General features: G+C 38.9%; 1 pseudogene; it reads left to right on the top strand.

Moving 5' to 3' along the window:
• Positions 1 to 663: 663 nt before the first annotated feature.
• LOC133044237 (nucleolar RNA helicase 2-like) overlaps positions 664 to 13,216 on the top strand; it is a 31,121-nt pseudogene continuing 18,568 nt past the window's right edge.

Raw genomic sequence — 13,216 nt, 5'->3', positions numbered from 1 at the left:
GCTCACCGTTTCAGAATGCCTGCTATTCCTTACATTATCAAGATGGCCTCTTGACTAGGACTGTATATTTCACATTGAGTCAAAGAAACTAACTACCAGAGAGGTTAAATAACAACGGTCATAATATGAGCAAAATCAAAGTCAATAAACTTACCAGTGTTTTTTTTTCGGTAGTTTCTGCTCATCCATGAATAAAGATCATATTGTAACAGAATTAATCATTCTTTCTCATCCTAACGAAAAATCTTGACATACTAGTAATTTTCCAAATCCTCCCTCCCTCCTTCTCAAAATGTTGTTTTCAGTTACTCTGTACTCATGACTTGAAGAAGCAAAAATAAAATAAAACCTAAATTACTTAACTTTTGTGTTATATACTTTCCCCCCAATTACTCCCAGAGGTCATTTAAATACGCCTAACATCGCCACAGAAAAAAATTAAACTCCATTAACTCCTTGAATTCCTGTTCTTACTCATTCTGTCTTATTATAATCCTCACAGTTAATTCAATCTTCTTTCCCCACCCCCTCCCATCCAGGGAACCTCGGTTGCCTCTTACAACTGCCTGTCTTTCCCCTTCTGAAAAGCAATTGAAAACATCTTTGCTTGCTACTCTGAGGGAATTCATCCATTTAACATAAAATTACTCAGGAATTCCCCAAATGGAGAACATAAACATCTCCTATGATGTCAAGGGAGTAGTTTCTGCAGATGACAAGCTCAAGAAAGAGCAGCCCATTTTTGACCAGTGCCCAAACTCAGGTGGACGGTCACTGAGGGATCTGGATGCTATGTAAGCCTTTCATCCAGTACATGTTTCCTTGCTAAGATATTCCCACTGTTCACTCCTGTCTGTCCCCTTATTCACTTGAATAATCACTAGCAGCAGCAGAAATTTCATTATCCACACCATCCTCTCTGTGCCTGAACCATAGTTAAGAGGGGTATAGTCCCTTCCTTATGAATTCATCACTCTCTTGATTACCGATGCAGACCGCATCTTAGGCATAGAATTTCTGAGCAAAGACTAGGATCTTTTAAGTGAGTCCTGATCTCACCTTAGTGGCCAGTGTTACCTGCCCTTCTTCACTTCTTATCAAGCTGCCAACCAAGACAAGGCTGACTTCCTTAAAACGGACCTCAGGGATGTTCATGCCATATGGCAGCACGAGACCATCACCCTGTGCTCCTGATATTTTCCCCCACAGCTTACGCAAATTGTAAATTATTATCCATAAAATAATGGTAAAGAGAGACAAGGGCAGGAAAGAGATCTGCTGTAAAGCCTCCATTAGCAAATGAGATTGGCTCTCCTACTCATGTGAAAAGTTCAAGGAGGCAATCTTATTAAACAGCCATTTTGCATAAAGAAATAATATGCCATAATGGACCTTTTCAAATAACTTTGATGTTTTCCAGAACAGTTTATTAATACCGTACTTTGGAGGAATAAAGGGTGAAGTCTCACTAGAGGATAAAATCAGCCGTAGTTGAGCAGTGGGTCACGGCTCAGCAGATTCCCCGCTGTCTGGAAAACACTTCCATCCTCTCCGCACGATTTCCCACCAGTATGCCCCCATTTTTATCTGAGCATTGTTTACACCAGGAAAACAGAGTCCTGATTTTCAATTGTCTATAAATGACAGCCCAAACGATAGTAATGAACTAGCATGTGACCTCTCCAGCTTTCCAGTCGTTTCCCCCAATGCCCGTGGCCCTCTTAAGACAGGAAACATGGAGGAGGGTAGGTTGGAGGGGCAGGAGGGTGATGAGGCTGTGTCCCAGGTTTGCAAGGGACAAGTTAATAATTTACCGATTTGAAGTAGGTTTCACGAACAAGACACATCATTTGGCTTCTTGACTGGATGTGTACCTGCCTGTATACACCTGTGTGCTGAACTCATCCAACCAGTGCTTATCAAACTCCTTCACTGAATCTGCCCAATCCTACCTGCTTCTAACTATACCACTCAGCCTTCTGTCCCACTCTCCTGGGTAGGTTTCAGGAAATAAAAAGCCTCTTAAGTGCTTTCAGTTTCTCCATGTTTTGGATACATTCTCATAAGTGATTACTTCTCATTATATTAATTAATAGCACCATAATTTTACAAGTGCATTTAGCAGAGCACTGGTCATTAAACGAATCCCTTACCAAACAAATTTGGGAAACCCTGGAAAAAATAAAGTTAAACCATTTTGTTTACCATGGAAATTTTACATACTATAGAGCTTTTAATAGATTTGTTTGTTTTGTGAAACGTCTGGAGAGTCTTTTTTTTTTTTTTTTTTTTTGATGTGGGCCATTTAAAAAGTATTGAATTTGCTACAATATTGTTTCTGTTTTATGTCGTGGTTTTTTGGCCCTGAGGCAAGTGGGATTTTAGCCTCCCAACCAGGGATTAAACCCACACCCTTGCATTGGATGGTGAAGTTTTAAACCATTGGACTGCCAGGGAAGTCCCTATATTGTAGGTTGCATTTTTCAAACTTACTCCACTTGTTTCAAGGAATCCCTTTTATCACACATGCCTTGTGTACTGTGATGCACCAGCAGAAGTCACAGACGGAGAAGGACTGATTTTTTTTTTTCGCCAGCCTTGATTAGCTTGTGTGGTCTAAGTTGGCTAGAGAACCAATAAACAGATAGCATGGGAGTGGGATGGCAAAAGCACTACATTCTAGAGACTCTCTCTTGCAGGTTTTGATGATGCAAGCAGCCATATTAGAGAGACCTGTGTAGCAAAACAATGACAGCAACTTTCCCCAACAGTCAGTGAGGAACGTCAAGGCCACAGACCTTTAGAGACTGAATCCTGCCAATAGTCACATACGGGATCCCTCCCCAGTCGATGCTTCAGATGATGCTGCAGACCCTGGACCCCCAACTGCAACCTGGGAGAGACAGGAAGATCAAACCAGTCCATCCTAAATGAAATCAACCCTGAATATTCACTGGAAAGACTGATGCTGAAGCTGAAGCTCCAATACTTTGGTCACTTGATGTCAAGAGCTGACTTATTGGAAAAGACCCTGATGCTGGGAAAGATTGAGAGTAGGAGGAGAAGGGGATGACAGAGGGTGAGATGGTTGGATGGCATCACCCGACTCGGTGGACATGAGTCTGAGTGAACTCTGGGAGAAGCCTGTTGTGCTGCAGTTCATGGGGATACAAAGAGTTGGACATGACTGAGTGACTGAACAAAAATGACAACAATAAGAGGCAAGAAGCAGAAGACGAGCTGGTTGTATCTCCATTCCTGACCCACAGAGACTGTGAGATAATTAAAATTTTAAGCCACTAAAAGTTGGGGGTAATTTATTATGTGGCAATAGGTAACCAATACAGATTTTGGTCTAGAGTCTAAAATAATATTAACCAATGTCACAGTGGGGTTAGTTTTAAAACTCATAATGGAAAATATAAGTCCCATGCAGAGTTTTGAAGGAGAAAACCAGACAACTTTTCTTAGGATAAGAAAGCATATCCCTGTCATGAAGAAAAGAACATATAAGGACTCACAGCATCCATCATTGCAGAGACTATTTCCTGAGAAATGTTTTTCTTTATTTTATGCACTGCAAAATGGAGAGTAGCAGAATGAATAATTTTTCTTGTCCTCAAGATACTTTGTCTCTAGAAGAGAAGTGAATAAATAATTGAGCATCTATTTTCAAAAGCTCAAGTAAAATAAAGGTACCAAATGCTATAGAAGCTATACTTCCATATGTACATATGGGAGAGATTAGTTCCAACAGAGTTGAAGAAGAGAACTAAGACATTTACTTGGAGGAAATGCCAATTGAATTGGCCTTGAGAAATCGGAAATAAAATAGTAGTATTTTAACAGATGGAAGGGGTGAGCAAAAGCATTCTTGGAGGAAAGTATAAGAAAATGTTCAGATATAAGAAAGTATGGGGTGAATTCAGGGTGTCTTCAGGAAGCACATGTGGGACATTAAATAGAGTGCCTCTTGGAAAGAACTAAAACCAAATAAAAGGTTCAAATGATTTTTTTATGAACTGGGTGGACTTTTTTTTTAATATAGACTGAATTTATTAATTTTTTAAAAATTAATTTTTATTGGAATATAGTTACTTTGGGCTTCCCCGGTGGCTTAGCAGTAAAGAACCTGCCTGCCAATGCAGGAGACACAGGTTAGATCCCTGGGTCGGGGAGATCCTCTGGAGAAGGAAATGGCAACCCACTCCCAGTATTCTTGCCTGCGAAATCCCATGGACAGAGGAGCCTGGCAGACTTCAGTCCATGGGGTCACAAAAGAGTCAGACACAGCTTAGCGACTAAACAACAACAACATATTAATAGTTGCTTTACAACGTGGTGTTAGTTTCTACTGGCAGCAAAGTGAATCAGTCATACACACACGTGTATCCCCTCCCTTTTGGACTTCTCATTCAGGTCACCGCAGTGCATTAAGTAGAATTCCCTATGCTATTTCTATCAAACATTTAGAAGAAAGACCGGGTGGATTTTTATTTCAACAAATGACATCATGGGCATGACAATTTGGCTACCAGAATTAAAATGCAGTCTCAGTTTCTATCCCTTTGCTTTCAGCTCTAAGTCAGACACAGAGAACAGACCTCTCCCTTCAGATAAGCCTCACCACCCATTTCCAAATGGCCTCAAGAGTTCCATGAGTTGAAGCCCATGACTTGAGATAACAGGAGATTGAAACCCTCCAAGCCAAAGACCACAAAACCTGTAGTCGCCTCTAGATAAGATTCCATATTGTTTCTCAGAAACTTCCTCTAATAACGTTCAACAACTTGAACAGCCAGACTACTTTTCTTGATTTTGTGTTCCCTGATGGTTAATTACCCACTTTTAAACTGTGAAGATATTTAACTCCTCTCTGAAAAGTTCTGAGTTTCTCTGACCTTTCTTCATAGGTCCTTTTTCTAAGTCATTAATAATTGTCATGTTCTCCTCTGGATCTAGTCCAAATTCTCTATGTCTCTTTAGTAGTAAAGACCCCATCTTGGCAGAGCCCATTAATAAAGGGCCTTACGTATGACAGATGGGGTTAAAGAATGACTTGGCTTTCATATTTCATATTCCAATCACATGACATCACGTGATGTTTACTTTCTAATGTCAGGACCATGTCACAGGCCCACATTTGTTCTGCCCATCATGACTTCTAGAGCTAAGAGAAGTTTTGGCTGTATGAACAGATTACTACACTCTTCTTCAGGGTCATAGAACTGAGGAGTTATTACCCTTTGCACTGGCTATATTGTAACAAATATCCAATGTGATTACATTTTTAATGTTAGAACATGGAAAGTGAAGCAGCGTTCTGTTGGGTAAGTGGCACAAACTCACCTAAGAACTTTCACAGGCATCTTCGAGGGTCTCACTGACATCCTACTGTGTATGTTGAGTCATTTTTAATTCTATCATGATTTGCCATTGAACAAACTCAGGTGCAGAACATGGCAATTTATTTACATAAGTGAATTCTAGATGATGAATGCTTAAAAATCTAATTGAAATCAAACAAACCCTGCCTCTTCAAGCAAACACTCTGCCTCTAGATTATCCCCTAACTTGTCAAAGTGTTTACACCCTAAATCACTAATAAGAACATGTAAGGAAGTTGTAGTGTAGTAGCTAAAATTTAGGCCCAGCTTCACTCTTTGAATGATTAGGGTGTGGCGGAGAGGACTGGTGAGTTGTCTGGGGGTCTGTGCAGCTCATTCGGTGGGTCTCTTGCTACTGTCTTTAAGACCAAGATGCTGCTCAGCCACGACCCTAAAAGAAAGGTGCTGGGCAGAACTTGTACTTTTCCTCTGTTCAGACAAAGCCACCACCCTCCTCTTAGGTGGTGAAATCCTGTCCTTTTAATACCTAATGGTGCCCACCACAGTTGGAATTGAATGAACAGACCTATAAGCCTTGAAGCCTTGAGAAAGGACCTTTTTTTCTCCCCAGCCTGGTTAGTGTCTGGCAGTAAAAGGCAGTACATCTGTCCATCCAATTATCTGCCTACTTACTCCAAGATCTCTATTCTTGGTTGAAAGGTCCTACCTCACCAGACAAACCTGTTTTTATCTCCACCTTAAAAAAAAAAATTGTTTTCAACTGAGCTAAAAAAACCAAGATTTCACAGCTGCTTAATAGTCGAGAAAGTCCTAGAGTACATGGGTCTAACCACCAGTTTTCTTTCTGTTAAGTCACACAATTAATAGTGAAAATTAATTGGGGACTTTAGTGCTTGGTAATCCCATTCCTATACGATTATATTGTTTTGTCATTATAAAGTTATGGATGTCATTGTGTGGTAGGAATCAGGAATTGCACAGAACCAGTCAGCAAATTATATTTTAAGTATTCCCCTTGGAGTCAATTAAAGAACATCTTTAACAAATTAGTTCTTTTGTTTCATCATTAGGAAGGAATACGTAAACAGAATGTTTAGGCAATGAAATATTTTTCATTCACATTAATTATAGCAAATTAGCTAAGAATTTGTAATAAATTGTGAACTTTGACACCTTATGAACTTATTAAAATGAAAGCTCTCCTCATAGCCTTTAAATTATTCATTTTCATGGCTTAAAATGATAATTTAATAGTTTTATTGGCATGCGATAATTTTTAAATTACAGGAATATAGTCATGTTACCAATTCTTTATACATACAACTAAAAATCACCTTTGTCATTTTAGTAACAATAAAAAATAATGAACAGGTACTCAAATCTGACTGGTTGCATAGTTTTCCAGCTCTTTTGCAAAACAAATAAAAATTCTTCAATAAATCACTAATATACATGTAAAAAATTTAAATCTAAGAAAACCAACCATTTTATTACTTCCATTTGATTTTGTGAAAAATTCACTTGGTACTGTTTTTTTTTTTCCCTCATTTTTTTTCACTTTCATCACACTCTTGACTTCCTGTGTGACAAAAGGAGGGGACAAAGAGTGCATCCTGGTTTTCTGTCTAAATCCCCCACTCTCCTTCTTCCCTGGAGAGAGTTTTCTGTGGTGTGTCTCCTCTTCATGCCTCATTTCAGCACTTGACCCTCTCTAATCAGGCTTCTATTCCCATCATCCTCTGAAACGGCTCTTTAAAAAGTCACCAGTGTTATCTCCTTTTCCTTTTCTTACTTGATTTCTTAGGATCTTTCAAAAACATCTCCTACTTGGTAAAACACTGTTCTTGGTTTCCTTTTTAGATTTTTTTTTTTTTTTTTTGATGTGGACCATTTTTAAAGTCTTTATTGAATCTGTTACAATATTGCTTCTGTTTCATGTTTTGGTTTTTTGGCCGAGAGGCATGTGGGACCTCAGCTCCCCAAAACCTGCACCCTCTGCATTGGAAGGTAAAATCCTAACCCCTGGACCATCAGGGAAGTCCCTGTTCTTGGTTTCCTCACCACTGTCCTCTGCCCCTTCTGTAATACAGCTAGTCTCCTCCCCAGCTCCTCTTCCTCTGCTCAATATCAAAGTCGTAATCCCAGCCTCCTCTTCTTCTGTATCTTTGCTTCTTTCCCAGGTAATCTTATCAAGTCCCATTGCTACAGCTATTGTCTATATGACAATGAAGTCCAAACCTATGACTTCTGTCCTGGTCTTCTCTGGATATTCAACTTCTACACTTAAAAAGACTCATAGGCTCTCAATTTGACGTTCAAAACAGAATCCCTGATTTCTTACCACAAACACATTCACAGCCTGCCCTTGCCAGCACAATATTCTAGTATCTATAAGTCCCCAAGTTGAGAAACTTGGGTGTCATTCTTGACTTCTTTTATTTCCCTACTCCCTATTTTGAACCCATCACAAGATCTATTAACTCTGCTACCAGAACATGTGCCAAACACATCTCCTTCTGTTTGCCTCTCACTGCCACACTGCTTCTTACTCATAAAAAGATGAATGAGACATGTTTTCTTTCCTCCAGGAACTCATATTAGCTTGTACCATATTTCTTGCAATCTAAACCAAAGCTTTGCTGCATGAAGGCAACCATGTCTTTCCATTCCTCTTTAAATCAATTTTCTCTGTGAGCTTCCCGTAAATTTGAATTGTGGTTTAATGTTCATTTACTGTTGGGATTATGATTAAAGTGAAATTAATCTCTGAAAAGCCACATCTATATTGATTCACTAAATCAAAAATTTTGAGGGTACATTTACTTCTGTTCCTTCTCTAATAACCACCTTCTGGTTAATTGAACAAGTACTGCAATAAATCCATGTGAGTCATTGATCACACTGGATTGACTTTTTCTTTAGAATATTTTGAGTCAAAGCGTGATTTTGGTATTTGTACCTTTACCAACATTTTAATGCTTATTTAACTTATATGCAGAGTATATCATATGGAAATGTTGGGCTGGATGAAGCACAGCTGGAATCAAGATTGCTAAGAGAAATATCAATAACCTCAGATAGGCAGATGACACCACCCATATGGCAGAAGGGGAAGAAAAACTAAAGAGCCTCTTGATGAAAGTGAAAGAGGAGAGTGAAAAAGTTGGCTTAAAGCTCAACATTCAGAAAACTAAGATCATGGCATCTGGTCCCATCACTTCATGGCAAACAGATGGGGAAACAATGGAAACAGTGACAGACTTTATTTTCTTGGGCTCCAAAATCTCTGCAGATGGTGACTATAGTATATAGTGTATTGGTCATGCAGTTGTGTCCAACTCTTTGTGATACCATGGACTGTGGCCTGCCAGGCTCTTCTGTCCATCGGATTCTCCAGGCAAGAATACTGGAGTGGGTTGCCATTCCCTTCTCTGGAGGATCTTCCCGACCCAGGGATGGAGCCCAGGTCTCCTGCCTTGCAGGCAGATTCTTTACCATCTGAGCTAAAGGGAAGACCCACAGATGGTGACTGCAGCCACAAAACTAAAAGATGCTTGCTCCTTGGAAGAAAAGCTATGACCAACCTAGACAGCATATTAAAAAGTGGAGACATTACTTTGCCAACAAAGGTCTCTCTAGTCAAAGCTGTGGCTTTTCCAGTAGTCATGTATGGATGTGAGAGTTGGGCTATAAAGAAAGCTGAGCACCAAAAAATTGACGCTTTTGAACTGTGGTATTGGAGAAGTCTCTTGAGAGTCTCCTGGACTGCAAAGAGATCCAACCAGTCCATCCTAAGGGTAATCAGTCCTGAATATTCATTGGAAGGACTGATGTTGAAGCTGAAACTCCAATACTTTGGCTACCTGATGCGAAGAACTGACTCATTAGAAAAGACCCTGATGCTGGGAAAGATTGAAGGCGAGAAGAGAAGAGGACGACAGAGGATGAGATGATTGGATGGCATCACTGACTCGATGGACATGAGTCTGAGTAGGCTCCGGGAGTTGGTGATGGACAGGGAAGCCTGGTGTGCTGCAGTCCATGGGGTCGCAAAGAGTCAGACACGACTGAGCGACTGAACTGAACTGAACATTTTAATGTCTATAATACCACTTTAATTAATAAAGTATATTGAAAAATACTTAAAAGAGAAGTCACAACAAATAAAAAATCAACCCTTCCTTAGTTTAAACTGTGCTTTATCTTTCTGATTTCTAATGATTAAGCATTTCTTTCCTCTTCCTTAAATTATTTTCAAAATGTTTAATGAAACATGCCTTAAAGATTTTTTTCTCTCAGGGGAACTCATAAAAATCCATTTATGTTCACTGATACAAACTTATTTTCAGTATAAGACTACCTTTTGGAAGGCACACTGTTGAATCATTGGTACTTCTCCTCATGAATTCTAAATTGCAAATGATTTAGTACCAGTATATCTTTAATGATAGAAATCACATATAAAGTGGACTTAAAATTTCCAAGAATAGTTTTGAGGACTGCTGTACATTTGGTCATTAGAGAGTCTGAAAATACCAAATTGATCAAGTCAGATTTGAGGAGCTTGGATCACTGTGTTTCATTACAGTCTTGACACAGAAACTTTTGCATCTTCCAACAGTTTTGTTCAAGTGTGGGGAACTGCTTTAGGCCATTTAAAATCAGTAAGGCAGCTGGTTGTGCTTGAATTAAATAAAATAATTAATGAGGATTGTAATACACTTTGTCCAATAGAGTTTGGAAAGCTTCAATATAGTGTTCTTAAAAGAGACCATAGTGTCTAATGAATTAGTTGCTCCATGACTGCTTCTGCTTGAATCAATTCCATCATCAATTTCACCAACATGTCTCTCCATTGGATTGATACGTAGTAAGTTCTGAATGGGTTCCATGATTTTCCCAACTTGGGCAAAACCCATCTGGCCATGCTTAGCTAGTCCTACTATCTACAAATGTTCTGGCTTCTACATATGGACCACAGTGCACAGGCAAGGCAATCAAAATCTGTTAGTCATGGGATGATCCGTCTGGTATTTTCAGCCATCTTAATAATTAATTGGGTAGCAACTGAATCAATAATTCCATGATCCAAGTGAGTTAGCAATGAGGCCAGGCTTTCCTCAAAATGGGTCTAGTTGTTTTGATTTCTAGGAACTAGTCACAGAAATAGTGAAGTCTTTGCTTACTAGGTTCTCAAAAACATTCATACAATGCAGCTTTGTGGACATAATTCATATGAGCATAACTGTGCCAGTAATAAGGGTGAAGAACATTAACTCAACAACTAGGTACTTTGTTATTTATATGTATTAGTAATGTGTTAACTATGCCATTACCCTTATATAGGTGTTCTATCTATCTATGAATCTGTCTATCTACCTGGAGAGGTATATAAAGATCTTGAACATAGGACAGACATTTTGATAGAATTGGGGGACATTTTTCTACATCTTTGTTTTATAAATAAGAAAAAGAGTTTTCATGAGAATGACCTATGCTTATTCAGATATAAATATAAATAAATAATATATTATTTAGATATAAATAAATCTTCCATAGCTCCATTCCTTTTATCTACTGCCCTTTGCAGCCTGAAAGACCAAGACCTAGAAGAATTAAATGTCAAAATTTATATTAACATATATGTATATATGCTGTGTTGTGTTTAGTTGCTCAGTCAAGTCCTACTTTTTGCGACCCCATGGACAGTAGCCCACCAGGCTCCTCTGTCCATGAGGATTCTCCAGGCAAAAATACTGGAGTGGGTTGCCATGCCCTCCTATATAATTAGATACAATTACTTCAAATGCCTCAATAATAGTCAAGAGTTAAAAAGGAATGTAGCATGTAAAAACCTCTAAAATAGAAGGATCAGCAAGAAAATAGATTGTAAAATTATTATTATTTAATTACAAAATACATCATGAATGCTCTTTTATTCCAGGAGATTTTTTCATCTGTCAAAAGGCTTAGCCACCTCTTCGAGCAGAAGATCACTTCAATACCTGAAGATAAATATCTACCAGTAGCCTTTAAACAATGCTTGTCATGTTTGTCATTTATGAACCAGACTTATACATAAATTAAGTCTTCCCAAACTGTAGCCATGAATCAGAGTTCCATGAAATGTGCTATTGCAAAGACACTCTAGTGGGATGTTGCTATCAGTTCAATTGTTTTAATGATAAATTTCCTTTAGAAAATGGAAGGATCTGTTGACAGACAAAAACAGGAACTAACAATGGACTATTTAGACTTGCAAATGATGGAACATTTAATTATTCCAAAATAGCATTCCCCAGTTAGGGGTTGGTCATTAAATCCATCATCCTTCAGTGTATGTGCATGAAACATTCATCATGTCTTCCTCAAACAGGAGTCAGTCATCTAAATATAGATTTTTGGACCATCCATTTCAACATGACATTTCATCGAAAGCCTGGAATTCCATTTATTTTCTGTAACAGAGATAAAGTGTTTGTAAACGATGTGATAAGACCATAAAGAGAAAGTAAAGTGAAATCCAGCTTCATACAGAGATAAATACAAACTCCGCTAAAGACACTACACTACAGAAAGTGAAAAATGAGAGCCACTGTGTCAACAACACAATTCCAGGTAAACAGTCAGTGTTCCCCAGATACGGTACTTGGAATTGGTGTGCAAATTAATTTGGATTTGGGCTTAAGACAGAGGCAATGAGATCAAGACAAAATGAAACAAAATACACTTGAATTCTTTTTGTCAATCATCAAACACTGAAAAAAAATTTATGTTCCATTTGAAAGATAGATGTCTCAGAAAACAAAATTTTATGAAATTCAGAAATTAGGTTTTTTTACTTCCCTGGTGGTCCAGTAGCTAAGACTCTGAACTCCCAATGCAGGGGGCCCTGGTTCAATCCCAGGTCAGGGAACTAGATTCCACATGCCACAACTAAGGATTTGTATGCTGCAACTTAAAAAAAAATCTCACATCGCATAAATAAGGATCCAGCATGCTGCAACTAAGACCTAACGCAGCCAAATAAATACATAAATATTTTTTTAAAATAAATTAATTTTTTTCCTGCAGAGTCTGGTCTCATTGTTTAGCAAATAATGTGTTATTTTAATTCTGATTGGAGGCAATTTATGTTTGGGACCTGGACAAACATTTCATGGGATGATAGATACAAATAAAAACCAAATAATTCTCCTAGAGGTAGCCCTCCTGCCACGGAATGCTACGAAGTGAGAGAACTTAGATGGGTTTATAAACAAGTTTCCTGTAAAGGATCTCGAAGGGAATGATCTCATTTGGCCCTACACTACTAACCGCTGCTCCTTGCCAGACTTCTCTCTACCACCGTTGTACAGCCCAGGAGACCGATGCCCAGAGAAGTTTGGTGATGGCTCAAGGCTACATGCTGATGTCAAAGCCTGGCCTTGTGTTCACGCTTCCTGACACTTACTTAAATTTACTGTAATTCACTATTCTGCCAATGGAAAACGTGTATGTCTGTGCATGACTACATGTGCTGTGTTCAGTCATGTCTGACTCTTTGTGACTCTTTGGGCTATAGCCCCCAGGCTCCTCTGTCCATGGGACTTTTCTGGCAAGAATACTGGAGTGGGTTGCCATTTCCTTCTCTAGGGCATCTTCCCGACCCAGAGATCAACCTGTGTCTCCTGTGGCTCTTGCATTGTAGGCTGATTCTTTACCGATGAGCTATCGGACATGCCATCAAAAAGCTATCTATGAAATTAGGAACTAAGGGTCTAATTTGTTGTTGTTTAGTCATTAAGTGTGCTCTACTCTTTTGCGACCCCATGGACAGGCTCCTCTGTCCATGGGATTTCCCAGGCAAGAAAGATGGAATGAGTTAC

The sequence above is a fragment of the Dama dama genome, chromosome 23 (genome assembly GCF_033118175.1).
Source record: "Dama dama isolate Ldn47 chromosome 23, ASM3311817v1, whole genome shotgun sequence".
NCBI classification, from domain to species: Eukaryota; Metazoa; Chordata; class Mammalia; order Artiodactyla; family Cervidae; genus Dama; species Dama dama.
The sequence above is the reverse complement of the archived record's forward strand: the minus strand, read 5'-3'. Positions and strand labels throughout refer to the sequence as shown.